General features: G+C 36.8%; 1 long non-coding RNA gene and 1 pseudogene across 1 annotated transcript in view; one reads left to right on the top strand and one right to left on the bottom strand.

Moving 5' to 3' along the window:
- The window catches only part of LOC141577370 (uncharacterized), a 252,605-nt gene that overhangs the window by 142,109 nt on the left and 89,603 nt on the right, over window positions 1-20,893 (bottom strand). The gene's annotated exons all lie outside the window — the stretch shown is intronic.
- Window positions 16,214-16,879, top strand: LOC105079187 (small ribosomal subunit protein eS24 pseudogene; annotated as a pseudogene).

The following is a 20,893-nucleotide window of genomic DNA, read 5'->3' on the forward strand; positions in this document are numbered from 1 at the left end:
GTATTTTGGAATTTCAAATTATTTTTATGTATCAGTAATTTTGTGGGTGTAATGAATTCTTTCTATTATAAAAATCTTAAATCTAACCTACTTAAGTCTTGACATCTGTCCATAGCAATCTATACTAAATTCTACTCCTGGGTATACACCTGAAAAAAACAAAAACACTAATTCAAAAAGATACATGCACCTCATTGTTCATAGCAGTATTATTTACAATTGCCAAGATACGGAAGCAACTTAAGTGTTCACCAACAGATGAATGGATAAAGAAGATGTGTGTGTGTGTGTGTATACACACACACACACACATACACATATACATTCCACACAATGGAATATTACTCAGCCATTTAAAAAAATGAAAATTTGCCATTTGCAACAACATGGATGGACTTGAAGGGTATTACGCTAAGTGAAGTAAGTCCCACAGAGAAAGACAAATACTGTATGATATCACTTATATGTGGAATCTAAAAAATACAACAAACTAATGAATGTAACAAAAAACAAGCAGACACACAGATATAGAGAACAAAGTAGTGGTTACTAGTGGGAAGAGGGAAAGGGGGAGGGGAAATATAGTGGTAGGGGATTAAGAGGTACAAATAAAAAAGCTTATATATAAAATAAGCTACAATGATATAATGTACAATATGGAGAATAAGCAATATTTTATAATAACTATAAGTGGAATATAACCTTTAAAAATTGTGAATCACTCTGTTGCACACTTGTAGCTTATATAATACTGTGCTTCAACGATACCTTGATTAAAAAAATTAAAAAAAAACCCAACAAACAAAAAAAAGGTCAGGCCATGTGACTCCCCCATTTATATTCCATTCAGCATATCTTACTGCTTCAATGCCTTATGTTTCTTAGTCATTTACATTTCTTCCAGAGCCTGACTGCAGAGCCCTGGGAAGGAGTCCTTGAATGTAGTGCGGGCCCCATCTCTTCTTCCCATAATTTTACAGATGCCTGGATAAGGATATATCACAAAGGGATTAACAAAGAGAGGAACAGAATAAGGATATCTCTCAGGTCCCGTTCCCACTCTCTCCCATGGAGCGTGATGCCTCCCACCCCTCACCTTGTTCTGGATTGAATTATGTCCCTCCAAAAGATGTGGAAGTCCTAACTCCCAGTCTCCATGAATGTGACCTTATTTCCAAGATGGTCAAGTAAGATGAGATCATTAGGTTGGGTCACAATTCAGTATGATGGTTTCCTTATAAAAAGGGGAAATTTGGACACAGAGTCAAAGACACAGGAAGAACACCATGTGAAACTGGAGTTTTGTTGCCGTAAGCCAATGAATGGCAGAGATTTCCAGCAAAACACCGGAAGCTAAGAGAGAACCACGGAACGGATTTTCCCTCACATCCTCAGGAGGAATCAACCCTGCTAGTACCTTGATTCTGCTGTCTAGCCTCCGGAACTGTGAGACAATAAATCTGTGTGGTTTAAGTCACTTGCAATCCTTCATTACGGCAGCCCTAGCAAACTAGCACATACTTTATCCCAGGGCTAGACTTGCTCCTCAGCCCTCTCCTCTTTTCATCACAAGACAGATCAATTTTCTTAGCGCCACCTTCAGTTTATTTTAACCAGGACCTTCTACCATAGTCATCCTGCCTGGACAGACTCAAGCCTAAAGTATACAGGAACATCAGACAGGTACCAAAGCCTCTGTCTACAATGACACCACATGCAGAGAGTACAAAAGATGGCATCATTTCATCTTTTTTACTGAAATACTAGTACCAACCAAATATCAGAAGGATGGCGATGACATGCTTTTGCTTTGGTATTGCAATCAGTAATCTCAATTTTCTCTGTTATGTCATTTCTTCTTTTATTTAAGCTTGCCATTTTAGGGAATCTAATACTTCTAGGAAGAAAGGAGCCAATTTATGGGGAACATTGTCTGTGGGAATACTCATTCAGTATTTAAATACAGGAAAATATGAAGGCATAGTGAAGTTTCCCTCAAAGGCTCCGTGAACATACTTCTTATTGCATCTCTATGTATCTGGATGCAGAGATGAGCCTGCAGCTGGCGGTCTCAGAATCCCCATGGGCGGGTGATCTGTGCTTTGTGGACCTGTGCTCCCTTTGTCCTCCCTTTGGCTTTCAAAGATAACTTGTTAATGTTAATTATTCAGAAGAAAAGCTTTGTTACAGTTTGTTTTAGCATTGCTCCAACTCTGAACTTCACTTTCTCACTTATCTGTAAATAATAATAATAATAATAATAATAATTATTATTATTATTATAATTATAATATTATATAATAATAATAATAATAATAATAATAATTATTATTATTATTTTATTCTCTCCTATTAGCTTTTCTTTAACATTTGGAAATGTCTAAGTGAAAAGATTCTTGGAAGAGTCACAGCTAGTGGGAGTGGGGAATCTTTAGTTTACTGAGAAAAAAAGTTTCACTCTGGTGTCTCAATCCAGTCTCTAATAACTGATTTCAGAATCTTGGAGGTTTTTAGAAAGAGAGTGAGATGGATGTCAAACCTGGAAGCACTTGATGTCCCAGTGTCCAGGACATCTTGTCATACGAATCTGATTGCCCTTTGTTTCCTAGGTGGAAAAAAACAGAAACACAGTGCCTGCACCACTGCTCATTTCTAGCTCACACAGCAGGTGGATGAATATTTCCCCTTGGTTTTTTGCAGTTGGGGGGAGGAGCCTCTTTCACTGTTACCGTACACACAGTTCTTCTGGTGACTAGACATTGTTTCATTCTTTCTTATGGCTGAGTAATATTCCACTGTACACACACATACACACACACACATATACCACAACTTCTTTATCTGATCATCATTGATGGACATTTAGGTTGGTTCATGTCTTAGCTATTGTGCGTAGTGCTGCTATGAACATTGGGGTCCACGTATCTTTTCCAACTGGAGTTTTCTCCAGATATATGCCCAGGAGTTCAACAAATACTTACTGAGGTCTCGCTATGTGCCAGGCACTGTGCTAGGCTCAGAGATATTACACTGAACAAAACAGGGCCCCTGCCTGCAGTAGGAAGCCAACATGATCTATTTTTATGGAAAGAGATAGCAAGTGCAAGGAAAAATATAAAATAAGTTAGAGGGCATAAAGAGAACAGAGTGAGAGCAGAGTGAAGGAGCATGGGTTGCTTAATGAGCAGCAAGAAGAGGGGCCTAAAGCAAACAATTGAGTGGTAGGGGAGTACGAAGGTCCAGCTTCCTTGCTTTGAAGGCACAACTCTCTGGTAAAATTTATACACCAGATCTCCCCAAGGGGTCAGGCTGAGGGTGGGCCACTGCCTGAAATCACATTCTCTATTCATCTTCCTCCCCTTTCGTGTCCTGCTCTCCTTTCTCCCTTCATGTTCCCTTCTCATAGAATTTCTTAATGAATCATTTGATCAAGAACCTTCATCTTCAAATCTGCTTCTAAGATAGGAGCCACTGAAGAATTCCACGCAAATGGGTGCTATGACCTGACTTACCCTTCATAAGGATCATACTAGCCGTTGGGTGGAAAACCAAGGAGAGGTAATAACTGGGGGCCAGGAAGACCCATTAGGAGGCTTTTGCAATGGTCCAGGAAATGATGGTGACTTGGACCAGAACAGCAATAGTGAGCAAGTGAGAAGCAACTGGAGTCTGAAATATTTTGAAGGTACAGTTGGCAGGATTTGATGATGACGTGGAGATGGGCGTGTGAGACAGAGAAAGAAATCAAGGATGATTCTAGAATTTTTAGCCTAAGATACTGGCAAGATGGAACTGAGCTCACTGAGAAGGGAAAGACAGCAGAAGGCCTTCAGTAGAGAAGTCAGGAGTTCAGCTCTGGACATGATGAGTTTGAGATGACAAGGGAACATCCAAATGGAGATGATAAGGAGGCAGTGAATATGCAGGTCTACAGTTCAGAGGAGGGTCCTGGAGTAGAGTGTTAAATCTGGGAGTATTCAGCAATATTAACAATAAAATTCTATCAACAGAGGAAGGAGTCTAAATACAGAAGAAGCCTCAGGAGTAAGCTGCAGGGTATTCCAAAGTTGGAGGTTGGGGAGATGAGTAGGAACCAGCGAGGAAGTCTGAGAAGGAGTGGCTCATCAGACAAAAAAGGAAAAAGAGAGAACAGCCGTGACAGTCAACCAAAGACAGGGCATCATGTAGCAGGGAGTAGCAGGGGCATACCCCGCTGAGGAGATGGAGTTCCATGATGCCTAAGAACTTCCCACCGAGTTTGGCAGCAAAGAGGCCTTGGGTTGTCTTGACAAGAGGTGACTGTCTGCAAGTGATGAGGACAAAGTCTTAATGGAGGAGGGTTCAGGAGAAAATGGGTGATGAAGAGGTAAAGACACTGAACAGAGGTAACTCTCTGAGAAGCTTTGTTATAAAGGGGAGCAGAGAAATGAGCAGAAGCTCAGTGGGGAATGTGGGGTCAAGGGAGGGTTTCAGAAAGATGCAGCTATTACAGGATGTTTTATAGTCAAGCAAATGATCCCGTAGAGAGGGTGAAATAAAGATGCAGGAGAAGGGGGCAGGTGTGGAGCAATGTACTTGAGTGAGACCATGCCCAGTGGAGGGGTGGGTCTCGTAAGCATGTGGCCAGTTCCTCCTTACAGGAGGCAGTTAATATAGTCACAGACACAGGCCGATGGTAGGTAGGGTGATTAGAGATGACAACTGTCTTTTCTGACTGCTAGTATTTTCTTAGATAGCTAGGACTCATGGTCATAAGCTATGTGCCAGATACCTGATCAGTTATCATACGTGCATTTTCACAGTCTTGATGCTTTAGGCATTGATTCCTCTAGCCATTATGACATAATTGATGCCTATAAAGAATTAGATCTGCATGCAAGCTGATGCCCTTCCCCAAATCACTGAATCCCAGGTTGAAGTGTATACATAAGAGTTATTGATAAACCAGGCAGTTAACTAAGCAACTCAGTGTATATGACTTTAAGAAAGACTACATTCACCCTGAAGGACTATTTTCATAAGCAACTTTTCACAAGCAAAATACAATTTTTAGTTTTAAATTTCCTGATCTCTGCTTACATAAATTAAGGATGGCAGACCAACCTACCCTTTCTAGGTGCCTGGTTTTTGTCACTCTGACCAACCCTTAATATTATTTAAACATTTTCTTTTTTTATTATAAAAATGTCAGCCTTTCAGATTAATGAAAACTTGTCCTTTTTGTGTAATTTATCCTTTGAGGCTCAAGGAAAACCTTCGTGGGGAATATAAAAGCAATCAGGCATCCATGTAGAAAAAAAGCTGTGGTTATTTTGTGTGTGTGGTTTTATATCATTTCACTTTTTCAATATGTCTATTTCACATAATTTATTACTTGATACTTTTTATTTTCAATCATTTTGGGTTGCTTATAAATAAACATGCATTAATGTCAAGTGAATTAGCATCACATTATAAACTTTACACAAGCTGAAAAACTGGCGTCAGTGAATTTGCCTCTTTATTTGGGACGTGCATATACATTTGATGGTGCCTGTCTAGAGAATTAAACACTAGCACATTTTTTATCTTTGCTAAATAGAAGCAGTTCTTAAATGGAGATTGTGATTTCCAGAGCATCATTACACAGGTGAGGATTATGCATTTTAATGTTGTTCTGTTTGGAAGTTAACCTTAAGATAATTTAAATGGTAGTTTAAATGATGATTCTTTGTACCTCCCCAGAAAGAATCCTTGTCCATGACCACGTCTGTTTACATATATTTAAATATGATTACATGATTTACTATTTCTTGACATAATAGTTAACATGCATTATTGGAATATTCAAAAATAAAATAAAGCATTGTTTCACTAATCATCAAAGCACATCAAGTTTGAGCTCCTCTATGTAAATCTAGAAAGAAACTAGGTTTTTCATTAGCTTGAGATGAAGGCTATTGAATTAGGCACTGAACTGTTAGGGGGTGGGAAAGAAGTCATTATACAATTTTTAGAGTTATTTCTTCGAAAGTATAACATATTACAATTAAATACAAATTTTAGGAATAATAGAAGGAAACTACAAACAAAATAAATCTACGGGCAAAATAAATGTATCTAAACAATTAATAGTTTTCTCTCCTCTTTAAGTTATACAATTACTAGATAATTAACATGTTAATAGAGAATACAATGACAAGTTATAACACCATACTAAATGAATGTATAGCATTTAAATATTTAGGTCTTTTTTTTTTCAAAGTTTATAAATTTTAGTTACACCATGGATAAATCCTTAATATCAGTTTTGTACAAAAAGTCTGTCTGAGGCCATAGGATAAACAGTGGTGACTGCATGGACCTGTATTTCCATGAATGCATTTGTTAATTGTTGGTCTCACTAATAGGTCACTAGGGATGCTAGCCTTCCCTTGCCCAAAGCCCTTTGAGGGACCTCATTTGAAAAGTTGCCTGCACAGAGATACCAATTCTTCTTAAGACCCACCTCTACCACCCTTCATTGCTTCCAGATTCATAATCTTGAGACAAATCCCTGTGGATTCAAGAATTATGATGGTTATAACGCCTGACTCTGGAAGAGGTAGCATATCCACTGAAAGAGGATTTTTGCCTATTAATATGAGCAGAAACTGGAGAACGTGTAGGGAAATGGATTTTAAGACAAGGGGAAAAAAAACGTAAAATGTATTAATATGGGTGCACTTAGTACAGATTTTGCATTCAAGGTACTATCTCAATAAGCTAGTTTTTTTTTTTTGGATTCCACATATAAGTGATACCATATGATATTTATCTTTCTCTGTCTGACTTACTTCACTTAATATCATAATCTCTAGGTCTAGCCATGTTGCTGCAAATGGCATTATTCTTTTTGATGGCTGAGTAAAAGTCCATTGTATATATATACACCATATCTTCTTTATCCATTCATCTGTCGATAGGCATTTAGGTTGCTTCCATGTCTTGGCAATTGTAAATAGTGCTATGAATACTGGGGTACATGTATCTTTTCAAATTAGATTTTTCTCCAGATATATGCCCAGGAGTGGGATTGGTAAGGAGTGGATTATATGGTAAGTCTATTTTTAGTTTTTCAAGGAACCTCCATACTCCATACATAGTGACTACCACCAACAATTTAGGAGGTGTTCCATTTTCTCCACACCCTCTCCAGCATTTATTATTTGTAGACTTTTTAATGATGGCCATTCTGACCAGTGTGGTGATGTCTCAAAATAGTTTTGATTTGTATATCTCTAATAATTAGCAATACTGAAATTCTTTTCATGTGCCTGTTGGCCATTTGTATATCTTCTTTGAAGAAATGTCTATTTACGTCTTCTACCCATTTTTTGATTGGGCTTTTTTTTTTTTTTTTAAGCTCTATGAGCTGTCTGTATATTTTGGAAGTTAATCCCTTGTCAGCAGCATCATTTGCAAATATTTTCTCCCAATCTTGTCTTTTTCATTTTGTTTATGGTTTCCTTTGCTGTGAAGAAACTTTTAAGTTTAATTACATCTCATTTGTCTACTTTTGTTTTTATTTTCATTACTCTAGGAGATAAATCCAAAAAAAAAATATTGCTGCAATTTATGTTGAAGAGTATTCTATGTTTTCCTCCAGGAGTTTTACAGTACCTGGTCTTACATTTAGGTCTTCAGTCCATTTTGAGTTTATTTTTGTATATGGTGTTAGAAAATGTTCTAATTTCACTCTTTTACATGTAGCTGTCCAGTTTTCCAAGCACCATTTACTGAAGAAACTGTCTTTTCTCCATTGCATATTCTTGCCTCTTTTGTTGTAGATTAATTGACTATTATTAGTGTGTTAAGTTTAATTCTGGGCTTTCTATCCTGTTGCATTCATCTATATGTCTTTGTGCCAGTGCCATACTGTTTTGATTACTGTAGCTTTGCAGTATATTCTGAAGTCAGGGACTGTGTTTCCTCCAATTCCATTCTTCTTTCTCAAAACTGTTTTGAAAATTTGGGGTCTTTTGGGTTTCCATACAAATTAAATTTTTTTTTGTTCCAGTTCTGTAAAAAAAATGCCACTGGTAATTTGATAAGGATTGAACTGAATCTTGGATAGTATGGTCATTTTAACAATATTGATTCTTCCAATCCAAGGTGTATCTTTCCATCTGTTAGTGTCATCTTCAGTTTTTTTCATCAGCATCTTATAGTATTCATAGTACAGGTCTTTTGCCTTGGATAGGTTTATGCCTAGGTGTTTCATTCTTTTTGATGTGATGGTAAATGGGATTGTTTTCTTAATTTCTCTTTCATTGTTAGTGTATAGAAATGAAATTATTTTGTATATTAATTTTGCATTCAGCAACTTTACCGAATTCATTGATGAGCCCTAGTAGTTTTCTGGTAGTGTTTTTAGGATCTTCTATGTAGAGTATCATGTCATCTGCAAACAGCGACAGTTTTACTTCCTTTCCAATTTGGATTCCTTTTAGTTCTTTTTCTTTTCTGACTTCTGTGCTAGGACTTCCAAAACTGTGTTGAATAAAAGTGGCAAGAGTGGGCATCCCTGTCTTGTTTCTGATCTTGGAGGAAATGCTTTCAGCTTTTCACTCTTGAGTATGATGTTAGCTGTGGGTTTGTCATATTTAGCCTTTATTATGTTGAGGTATGTTCTCTCTATGCCCACTTTCTGAATAGTTTTTATCATAAATAGATGTTAAATTTTATCAAAATCTTTTTCTGCATTTATTGAGATGATCATGTTTTTTTTTTCTTCAATTTGTTAATGTGGTGTATCACATTGGTTGATTTACAGATATTGAAAAATCCTTGCATCCGTGGAATAAACCCCACTTTATCATGGTATATGATTCTTTTAATGTGTCATTGGAGTTGTTTTGCTAATATTTTGTTGAGGATTTTTACATCTATGTTCATTAGTGATATTTGCCCGTAACTTTTTATGTGTGTGGTATCTTTGTCTGATTTTGGTATCAGGGTGTTGGCCTCGTAGAATGAGTTAGAAAGCATTCTTTCCTCTGAAATACTTTGCAACAGTTTCAGAAGGATAGGCATTAACTCTTCTCTAGATGTTTGGTAGGATTCATCTGTGAAGACATCTGGTCCTGGATTTTTGCTTGTTGGGAGTTTTTAAGTTACTGATTCAATTTCTGGTAATTGGTCTGTTCACATTTTCTATTTCTTTCTGGTTCAGTCTTGGAAGATTGTACCTTTCTGAGAATTTGTCCATTTCTTCTAGGTTGTCCATTTTATTGGTATATAGTTGCTCATAGACATCTCTTATGACTTTTTGTATTTCTGTGGTGCCGATCGTAATTTCTACTTTTTTCATTTCTGATTTAGGTCCTCTCCCTTTTTTTCTTGATGAGTCTGGCTATAGGTTTGTCTATTTTGTTTGTCATTAAAAAGAACCAGCTTTTAGTTTCATTGATTTTTTTTTCTATTTTATTGTAGTCTCTATTTCATTTATTTTTGCTCTAATCTTTGATTTCTTTTGCTGTATTAATTTTGGTTTTTGTTTGTTCTTTTTTCTCTAGTTGTTTTAGGTGTAAGGTTAGGTTGTTAATTTGAGATTTTTCTTATTTCCTGAGGTAAGCTTGTATCACTGTAAACTTCCCTCTCAGAACTGCTTTTGCTGCATCCCATAGGTTTTGGATTGTCATGTTTTTTGTTTTCATTTGTCTCTAGATATTTTTTTAATTTCTTCAGTGATCCATTGGTTGTTTAGTAGCATAATGTTTAGCCTCCACATGTTTGGCAAACACTACATCTTTGTGGACCTGATGTATCAGTCAGAGTAGGGGCATAAAAAGTTCAGTTAAATGAAATTTAAGCCTGAGTCCACTTACAATAAGACCACAGTGAGGCTACAACCCCATTCTGTAGTTATTTCTCTAGTTCTTAGATGCAAAGAAGAATCAGATATACTTGGAAACTGGCACCATATGTACATTGGATACTCTGGTTACTCCTTCATTTATCCATTGGAGGCTATTAAGGTAGAAAGGACCAAGTGAAACCATCTGGAATATATTTCCTATCAAATATTAAGTTATAAACATTACTGCTTTCCTAGGGAGAATGCAGAGATTAGTTCTACCATCAAAGATTTGAAGGATGCAGTGTGCTGATTTTTATTAACTCTCTTTTATCTCCTTGTTTAACTTGTGCAGAAGATAAACTGCTCTCGGAGAATGAAGTGTATTTTCACAGATTAAGCAGGTGATGTCTCCATTTGCATTTACTGCTCCAACTGCGATCTCTTTTTGGGGCATGTCCAACATAAACCTTGCAAACTGATATGCAGATATTGACTTGGCATCTTCTTTATTCTCTATATCAATTAATAGGATTACCAAAAGCAGTTTGCTTTCACTTGGAAGAGAGAACATTATATCATTACGGGCTTTCCTCAGGGATATTTCAATTTTCTGAGTCTCTTATTGAAACTAGTCTCTTTCTATTCAAAATATGATAACCATCGCCTGGAAGAGTGTTAGAAATGCAGAATCTCAGGTCCCACTCCAGGACTACCAAATCAAAATATGTATTTTAACAAGATCCTCAGATGATTTGGAGTACTTAGGAGTTGGTAAAGGACTCATATTGACTAAAAAGAACTTGATCATGTCATCATCTCACAGGGTATCATATTGGTCCACTACATTAATGACAATGCTGAGTCAACATGGAAGGAGAAAGTACTCAAGGTGAATTTACAAAATATATGCATGTTAGAAGATGGGAAATAAACCCCAGGGAAATCAGTGGCCTGCTACCTCAGTGGATTTCTAGGAATCCAGTGATCTAGGAAATACCAGGACATCCTATTAAAAGAGAAAAATAAGTTGATGTATCTTGTACCTTCTCCCACTAACACAGAGTCACAATGACTGGTGAAGATGGTTGCATTTTAGAAAGCAGATGGACAGCATATGAATGTGTCATTCTACCCATTTACTGAGTATTTACATAGGTTACCAGTGGTGCCAGCTGTGACTGCAGTCCAGAGCAAGAAGAGATTTCATAGCAGGTCCAGGCTGCAGTGAAGGCTGATTTCCCATTTCAGCCAAATGACTTACTAGATACAGTCATAATCTAATTATCTGTAATTCATATGGTTTTGATATGGTACCTCAGGCAATCCCAGTAAGAGGATCACAGAGTGGAGTTCCAGAATTTTGACAGAAAGACATGCCCTGTTTTGCAGATATATTCTTGTTTTGAAAACAGTGTTCAGCTTGTTCCTAGGCCATGGTGTAGACTGAACAACTGACCCTAGAACACCATGTAACCATGCCACTTGAGTTACAGATTATGGATGAGGTGTTGTGTGCTCCACCAAGACATAAATTTAGGGTCATGTATGACAGTCTTCATCATCAAATGGAAGGGTTACATAGGACTCTAGCAGGTTGTTAAGGATCAAGTAAAATTCATGTATGCCTGACTCTCATGGTAACTACTATTGATCTATTGATACAAAACCACTTCTCCCTCAGCCCCATAGAAACTTCATGCAACTAATTATAAGAAAGAATGAATTTAGGCCTATTTTAAAGGCCTAAAAATTCCACATGGAATGCTATAACAACTCCAAATTGGACCACTGCAGTTTTATAAGGATACTCCAAAAGACATTTGGGAAGGGGATACTCCCAGTAGAACTTTTAGTTATGCATCTAGTTACCTTTACCTGGAAAAATACTTATGCAGAGGTAAAGTTTATGTCAGTTTGTGCATGACACCTAATGGTTCAGCCACATGGTCAAAGGAAGTAAATTCAAGGAGCAAATGACAAGGAAGACTGAGGAAGAACTTGGCTGGAACTGTCTCAGAATGGGCACAGGTATAAGAATATTTGTATCCATGTGAATTCTTACAAAAAAAGGTCTCCCTGAAAAGGTGTCTCTTATTAATCAGGTAGACAAGATGATCTGTTTGGTGGACCTCAGTCAGCTTCTTTCTCTAGTCATGTGTTTATGAACAAATCAGCCTTTGCAGGAAGGATATGTTAAGATTATCCACAGATTTAACAACACAGATAACAGTCACTGTTCAGCACCAAACATACCAACAGTAGAGACAACACTGAGTGCTCAATGTGGCATCATTCCCTGGGAATACAGGTCAACTTCCTGGTGGCAAGTAATCACAATGGAAGACTCCATCGTGAAGTCTGAATTTTTACTCGTTGGAATTGATACTTAACTCTATGTTATTTGCTTATCCTCCCTGAAATCTGCAGTGATTCTACTTACAACATTATATATGGATATACTGGATATTTTTTCACCATGAAGGCATCACATTCAATACTGCTTCTAACAAAGGAACTCATTTTACAACAAAGAATAGATGCACAATTACAATATTCATTGGTCTTAGCTATCTTACAACCCCAAAGTGAGTTGCCTGATAGAATAGTGGAACAGCCCACTGAAGTTATGGTGCTAATAGTTATAGGTCTGTGAAAAACCAATATGGTGGCATAGACTTTCTGAGCCAGAAATCAATAATGGGGACATTTTTCCTCTAGCTAGAGCATACAATTTTGGAAATGAAGGGGTAAAATTGACCTCTTTCTCTATTATCTCTTAATAACCTACTCCAAAACTTTTTGCTTCTTTCTTTTGCAACTTTGGAGTCACTGGTTTAAAGATGATAATTCCCAAGGGAGGAGTGTTTCCACTGGGGACACACAATGAATGTAATTAACTAGAAGTTGAGGCTGTTACTGGGTACTCTGGAGCTTCTTTTGCTGCTAGCTATGTCATAATGCCTAATGCTTCAGGCAAAGACACATCATGGAACTGAATGGAGATATCAGTTTTGCTTGAGAAATGGGGGTAGTCTCATAAAGTTATACAGTGGGACATGAAGGAGTATATCTGAAAGTACAATATTCTCTTGTGAAATGTAGAAGTTATATGTATAGCATAAAAGTTATTGGGAGACTATGGCAATGCAATACTGGGAGGACCACTAATGGCTCAGGAAATGAAGGTTTGGGTCAGAATAACTGTGACTCTAACTGAAGTAAATGGAAAATAGAATAAACTATGGAGGAAGAAAAATAAACCAACATGGTTTCAAGACCAGTTTCAGAAATGAGGACTACAATAGATATACATACTTTGTTCCTAGCTTTGTTATACATATATTTTATACATTAATTAATAATGTATTCTTCTTTTTAAAAGTTACAGAATGTCAAAAGAGGACTCATTGAGAAAAGGAATGAAAATTACTCAAAAAATAGAGAGTAACTTAAATAACTTTTGTTTTCCATTTTGGGGGACAAGGTGAGTACATCTTTGGTTATTCAAGGTATAGTTATATATGCTAACCATAAGCATGATGTTGTTATTCAAAATTTTAAATATGGGTAGAGATGTGCACAACTGCTAAGTTGATAAAGGGGTGGACTGTCAAACTCTCTGCTGTCAACTAGGCATTACCCCCAATCTCTTCTACATTTGCAGGGAAGATGTCTGGGTCTGCATTTTATAGAATCCCTTTCATTATGTGGTTCTAGGATACTATCTGGGATAGAAGATTTGAAAGTGGGATGGAATTCTTTATTCTAGTAGCAGCTATAGGTAGACAGCTGAGATGATTTGCAACATTCTCCTTTGGCTTCTGGAGATTCTCCTGAAATCAAGATTTATGGGGCTTCCCATGAATTCTACTGAATATTCTGAGAATCATTCTTGAAGTGCTGTAGACAGCTGAAATGTCTAGAAGTAGCTTATGTTGGTTTTCTGAGTCACAAGAATTACACATCGGTGCTGCAAGCAGTTGGGGTCATTGTTCACAGCTTCCCTGTTATTCTTACACTTTGATTTTCCCCAAAGAAATTGTCTTGATTTGTACTCTCCCAGCCATACCTAACACAATTCCTACTATTGTGGAAGCCTCTCTTTCAATTTGAAATCCTTAGAATGATACAGTTTTTTAGAGGCAAGAAAGATCCCTAATCAATCTAATGAGATATAAGTACCAACTATATTTTATTTATAGGAAGACTTCTCAGGTTCTTATGTAGAATCTATCATATTTTTGCAGGTAATTCTAATAATCTTAGTCATAGACCCCCAGGGAACAAAATGAAGCAGAAAAATGGAAAGAAGGGAGAGTCTATCTGAATTCGGGATCCTGATAGCACTGAAAGATAAAAACCATTAGCAATATAGTTTTACTGACTATTTTACATAATAGTAAATATTAAACTTTTAAAAGTTTAGAAGTCTGAGATCATTTAGGATACAACACTTCATATAATAATATCCCCCAAAGTATTGTGATATTATACCCTAGTATAAAATACAGTAATTGTAATAATAACCTATAAAATCAAGAAAAATATATACCATGTTGAGAATATTTAAGAAACCAGAGAGATGTGTAATCCATTTATGAGATTTTTTCCACCAAACATATATAAAAAAGAATAAATACACATTTTTCTTAATCTGTCTCTTAGTTGTTTGTATTACCCAGTGTTCTGCCTGATCTCAACTTTCTTTCTTCTCAGTACACTGTCCCAGTGTTTTCTTATCAATTATCCTGAGTAGACAGTTGATCTAAGCTACCTAGGTTTATAAACATTTTCCTCTTGGATTTAGGAAATGAGTCCCTGATTAATGAATGATGACAGCTAACACTTACATAATGCTTAGTAGGTACCAGGGACTGCTCTAAGTGCCTTGCATATATTAAATAAACTAATTTTCAAAACAAACTTGTAAGACTATATATTTCTATATAAATGTGTTTATTTTTATATATTTGTATTTATTTGATTTTATATAGTAATATTTTATATTACAATTATTTCTATTTTACAGAGAAGGAGACTGAGCCAAAATCACTGCCAGTTGTCAACCATCATCTAAACTCAATTGTAGTCACAGTGCCCTTTCCCTCAGGCAGCTGCTAACTTATCCCTCTTATGCTTGGATCCAGTGACTCTTACATCTTGACACCAACTCCTAGAAGAAGCAAATGTTGGACAATCGGGACATAGTCTTTAGTAACTGTGCTATACCTCAACTCTTTCCATTTTCTACATTCTTATCTCTTTGCCACTCTGTAGACACACTCATCAGGCATCTCTGAGACCCTCTTGATGGATTTCTATCCATTACTACACTTCCTGGCTGTTTCCCCAACCCTCGATGTAACCACCTAGATCCCTGATTCCTGATTTCTTTGATGTATTGGATTTATCGTTAAATCCCCCAATACTAACACAGAGTCTGGCACATACTCTGTTCTCTATAAATGTTTGCTGAACAGAGTCTTGGAATCTGATTCACAGTTACCTACAAACTCCTAATTATAATTTCTATTCTCTGCTTCCAAGACCCCTGACATATGGTACTACAAATTGCCAGCTGGAACCAAAAGTTATATATACAGGCAGTTCAGTTCAGGACTAGAGGACCAGAAGTGAAGGAACTAGCTAATAAATCCCAGCCTGAAGAGAATATTGAACAGAAAAGCAGGTGTTTCCCTGTGAGTCAAGCTGGTGATGAGGGAGGATGGAAAAGAGGAATAAATGATGAAAGTAAGGAGCTGGAAGAAAGGGCATCAGATTTATGGTATAAATCTGAATCGAATTTGAATAGCCTAAATTTGGCCCATTTTGATCTTTTCAAAGCTACAGTAGCCAGTCTCCAAGATGGCCCACAATGATTCTCATCTCATGCTATTATACCTTTGTGAAGTCCAATTCCACATCATACCAGGGCTGGTCTGTATGACCAACAGAATTAGGCAGAGCTGATGATAGATGACCTGAGACTAGGTCATTAAGGGAACTGTGGCTTCTGCCTTGCTCTCTGTTTTAGACCATGTCTCTAGGGAAAGCCAGCCACCATATTGTAAGGATGCTCAGGTGGCCAATGGAGAGGCCCATATGGAGAATGGAGGCCTCCAGCCAACAGTCAGGTGAATGAGTAAACCCCAATCGAGCCCTGAGGTGACTACAGTCCCAAATGACAGCTTGACTGTAACCTGTGAGAGACCTTGATCCAGAACTATCCAGCCAAACCAGCTCTGGATTTGTGACCTTTGGAAACTGTGTGAGATAAATGTTTGTTGTTTGAAGCTGCTAAATTCTGGAGTAATTTGTTTCATAATTATAGACACCTAATACAAAAGCCTAAATTACACGTTGCAAATTGAGGGTTGTGGGGTCATTTCTGGCCTGCTGACATGGTTTTGTTTTGTGGAGGAGGGACGGACAATGATTTTTAAAATTCAATTCTCAACATTTACACTTGGGAGTTTTTTTGGTTTTTGGTTTTTTTTTAAAATTCTCAGTTTGTTACTTTCTTTAAAAAATAAAAAGATCTTGGACACCAATGCCACCAGGGGTCCCTCTGTGAGCACTGATATGATTGGCTGGTGTGAAGTAGCCCTCTTTTCCTCCCTGGCTGCTTTAAGATCAGCTGCCATCATGAATGACACAGTAACTATCTGGACTAGGAAGTTCATGACTGGCTACTTCAGCGGAAACAAATGATCATTGATGTCCTTCACCTTGGGAAGTCAACAGTACCCAAGACAGAAATTCAGGAAAAACTAGCCAAAATGTACAAGACCACACCAGATGTCATCTTTGTATTCAGATTCAGAACTCATTTTGGTGGTGTCAAGACAAATGGCTTTGGCATGATTCATGATTCCTTGGATTACGTGAAGAAAAATGAACCCAAACATAGGCTTACAAGACATGGCCTGTACGAGAAGAAAAAGACCTGAAGGAAACAGCGAAAGGAACAGAAGAACAGGATGAAGAAAGTTGGGAGGACTGCAAAGGCCAATGTTGGTGCTGGCAAAAAGAAGTGAGCTGGAGATTGGACAACAGAAGCAGTAAAGATTCTGCAGTGACTGTGTCAGTGGTGATTGTACAGATTTTTCACAAGAGGATTAATAAACTAAAAACTTTAAAAAAATAAAAAGATCTTGTAACATAGCCTGCTCTCATCTGTTGACTTAGATTTGATCTGTTCCATTTATTTCAATATGAGTAGGCACTCGACTTGACTTTGCTACCTGTGGCTCAGGCTTCAATCTATAAGGAAATGATTTTATTCATCTTAATAATGCCCATGTTTTAGCAGGAACTGTCTTTTTATATATTAGGTTTTTTGTTGTTATTGTAGTGGTCATTATTGTTGTTTTCAAAGATTCTACTAGATGAAAGAGTTTTGCTGCTAAAACAAAACAAAGAGACTACCATGATTCCCACATTTGACTGTTAAGCAGAAACATCTGGGAAACTCTAAAATATAAAGATATTCAATCATGGATTATTGCAAACATTGTTACTTTATGATATGTATTTATATTTCAAAATAGGGGTAAAATTCTCATTCCCCCTTCTGGAGATGGGACAGGACTATCTAGGCATTCATGTGGAATGGCATTTAGTCCAGGGAGCAGATCAAGTTGTACCTCCTCAAAGAGTGATTCACAGTGGGATGATCCAGCGAGCAGGTCTGAACCAGGTCTTTTGTTTGTGGGGAGGGCGTGGAAAAGAGCATTAAACTGGGAAGACCAAAGAGCAGTACCAAGTCAAGGGAGGCAGCAGTGGATCAAGAATAAGAAATGAAGCCAAGAGGACAAAAGACTGAAAGCAAGGGGTCAGGACAAAGCAGGAGGCTCTATGATAATTACCACAAAAAGCTTTGGTGTTTCTTTCTTTTTCTTTTTTTCTTAATCCGTGGATACATAAGACATGATAATACAGTGGCAATAAATCTTTAGGAACTCTGCCAAATAAAGGACAGCTTTCAAAATTTATCATAAACACTATCCACATGATATGATTGATTTCTGGCAATCCAGCTATTCCAGGTAGAGAAAATCCCACTGATTACTTTCAATTATTTTGTTCCTTCTTTTGAAATGGCCTAGTACTTCAATGCATTAGGCAAGGGGTGAGCAGACTCAGTTTTACGAGAAATGGACAAATATTGAGACCAGGTGATAGGAAGGTTTCTTCTGGCATCAGCCTGATAGATTTAAATGAGAGACAATAAATACTTTAACATTTGTGCACATCTAGTTGAAAGGAATTATATTCACATGCAGATCATATATTTGGCTCATTTTATAAACACACGTTTTATGCCATGCATTCAAGAAATGTGAAATCATGCCAAGTTTTATATAGCCCACATCATTTTACACATTTGGGAAGGTTAATAGCAAAGATTCCAGGCAACTGATTTAGGTGCTTTTTTAAATTTGGAGATTCTACAGCTGATTATAGATTTAGAGGAAGTTGGAAAGCCTCAACAAATTTCTTCTTTTCTTTAGTTACCAGAGAAGGATAGAGAAAAAAATTTCTAAGCAGGAAAGAGTGGTTTTGCTAGTTTCCACAATTCCTTTTTACCACTATCTTCCTTCAGGCAAAAGTTAGCCTGTATTTTCAAGTGTCTTGGTATAAACATGCCTGTATTAAAACATTCTCCTTGTTTATAATTTTATGATTTATCTATATATCTTTATTTTTGGCTACCATGACTTTTTACAGCTTTCTAATTTATATAGCCATTTGTTTAGGCTGTCAAAACATTTTTAATTTTAATTACTGTGTATCATGCCTGAGGGTGTAAAACTGTCAGATAAATCTGAGACTCTGCATAAACATGTGGAGAACTGCATGTGTTATCACTCAACAATTGCTAGTGGGCAGTAAGTAAATGCCTTTCTAGGGGGTTGGTTGGTTGGCTTCTTTTTCTCCTCCATGGAGGGCACAAGATGATGTCAGGCTGGGTACTGGATGCTTTGTCACACACCACATGCTGATGACCTTGGCACAAAAAGGGCAAGAGTGTGTGATGGACAAGTCACAGCCTGGGCAGCCTGCAGATGGCTGATGGGAGAGCACTTAATGTGTAAGCCTGTCAGATTGGGCAACTGGATAGTCAATCTGGCACTCAGTTATTTTTTCAATAATAATTAGGGAAGAGGAGTCAGATTTCTCAAAAAGTAGGATAGTATATTTGGTTGACAAAATGTGATCAGGGATTGGGCTTTTTCTTTTTCATAAAGTCTCAGCAGCATAGATATATGTATGTATATACATATCCATCCATCATCCAGCCATCCACCTACCTATTATAAATCTAAAATTCTTGCATTTGAGGTCAGGAGATGTGAACTTGAACTTGAGTGATGTCACTTACCCACTATGGTAATCTTGAACAAATTTAACTGTAGGCTTACATTGCAGTCAGCTGGAAGGCTTTTAGAGGTAATCTAGACCTTTAACCAATACAACATGTAAATCTACAATGAGAAATAGATCTGGACTCTGTGTGTATTTGCCCTATGGAAATGTACTATAATTACAGTTTGGCTATGATTTTTCATGTCAATGCCCAGGGAAGGCTGCCTCCACCCTCTTCCTACTTTCTATAGCCCCAGCCCTTGATTTCAAGAACCAGAGAGAAGATAGGGCAGGGAGAATGAGAATATTCTCTTCCACAATCTGTTTTTTTCTGATCTTTTCCACCTTTTATCTTTGACATGCCCAAAGTACATTAATAAGGCAATATGCCTCACAAAGCATGTCAACTAATTAAGTTGTTACTATTTGTGGTACTGAGTTTTCCAAAGGAGTCTGTGTTTCTAGTCTGTGATCTCAACCAGGTGGAGGCATTTGTAATATGGAGATAAATTGATTATTGGTGTGGAATCTTTCAGACAAGAAGCCATAGTAGAAAATAAAGAATCTTATACTTTTAAGTGTTAAAGCTTGGTAACTTACAGAATATGTATTGACTGCAAAAGTCACGTGAATTCAAAAAAATTCCCCTCATGTACATTTAGCTCTTTGATGGAAATGTGCTTACTTTAACTAAAGAAAGATTTTTAAAAAATATCTTAGACAGAGAATACAGACTTGTGGTTGCCAGAGGGGTGGAGGGTGGGAAGGGATAGACTGGGATTTCAAAATTGTAGAATAGATAAACAAGATTACACAGTATAGCACAGGGAAATATACAAAATGTTATGATAACTCAGAAAAAAATGTGACAATGAGTGTGTATATGTCCATGAATGACTGAAAAATTGTGAACACTGGAATTTGACACAACATTGTAAAATGATTATAAATCAATAAAAAATGTTAAAAAAAAAGACTATCAAACAAGGCAAACTGTAATTCATACTGAAAAAAAAAGTATCTTAGCATCTTTGAAATAATAAAGCACTGCTGAACTAGCCCATCAGGACTCAGTTCTTCTTCCTTGAAAAACTGATGCCTTTCCCCTCTTAATTTTCCAATATAAAACATTTCTCTTTTCCACCCTGAGATTTAAGAGTTCTTTGTTGGAGTGATTTGCTTCCTTAAGAAAATGTCATTCACTCGAGGTTTATTAAGGGTATCTGGTAAGTGTTAAACACTATGTGTTAAACACTGAGCAAAGGGGGTAGTTTTAAGGGGGAGTAAAACAGATACTAAACACGAAGTTAGAAATGGGCTGTATTTCAGATAGGATGATTGTTGACAGTCATTCATCTCTAGTAATTACATAGACGGGAGTGTAGATTATGTATCATTTAAACAAAAGTTTTTTTTTTCTTTGCTCAATAACAAGCACATACTAAGAGCTAAATATGACTCTGAGTTAATAAATAGATGAATGCAGAATCAGTATTTTTCTTTATTTCTCTTTCTGTCTTTTGACTGTTAATTTTGAAATTTATATCAAGAAATAAACTTAAGAAAAATGTAACACTCATAATGCTATTGTTATTCAATTAAAATTTGCCTTAATTATGAAGAGACAAAAATGAAAATGAAATAAATATGGTTGTTATTTGATTATTTGCATCAGCACAGGAGATAAAAGAACTACATATCCAT

The sequence above is a fragment of the Camelus bactrianus genome, chromosome 4, assembly GCF_048773025.1.
Source record: "Camelus bactrianus isolate YW-2024 breed Bactrian camel chromosome 4, ASM4877302v1, whole genome shotgun sequence".
Taxonomy (NCBI): Eukaryota; Metazoa; Chordata; class Mammalia; order Artiodactyla; family Camelidae; genus Camelus; species Camelus bactrianus.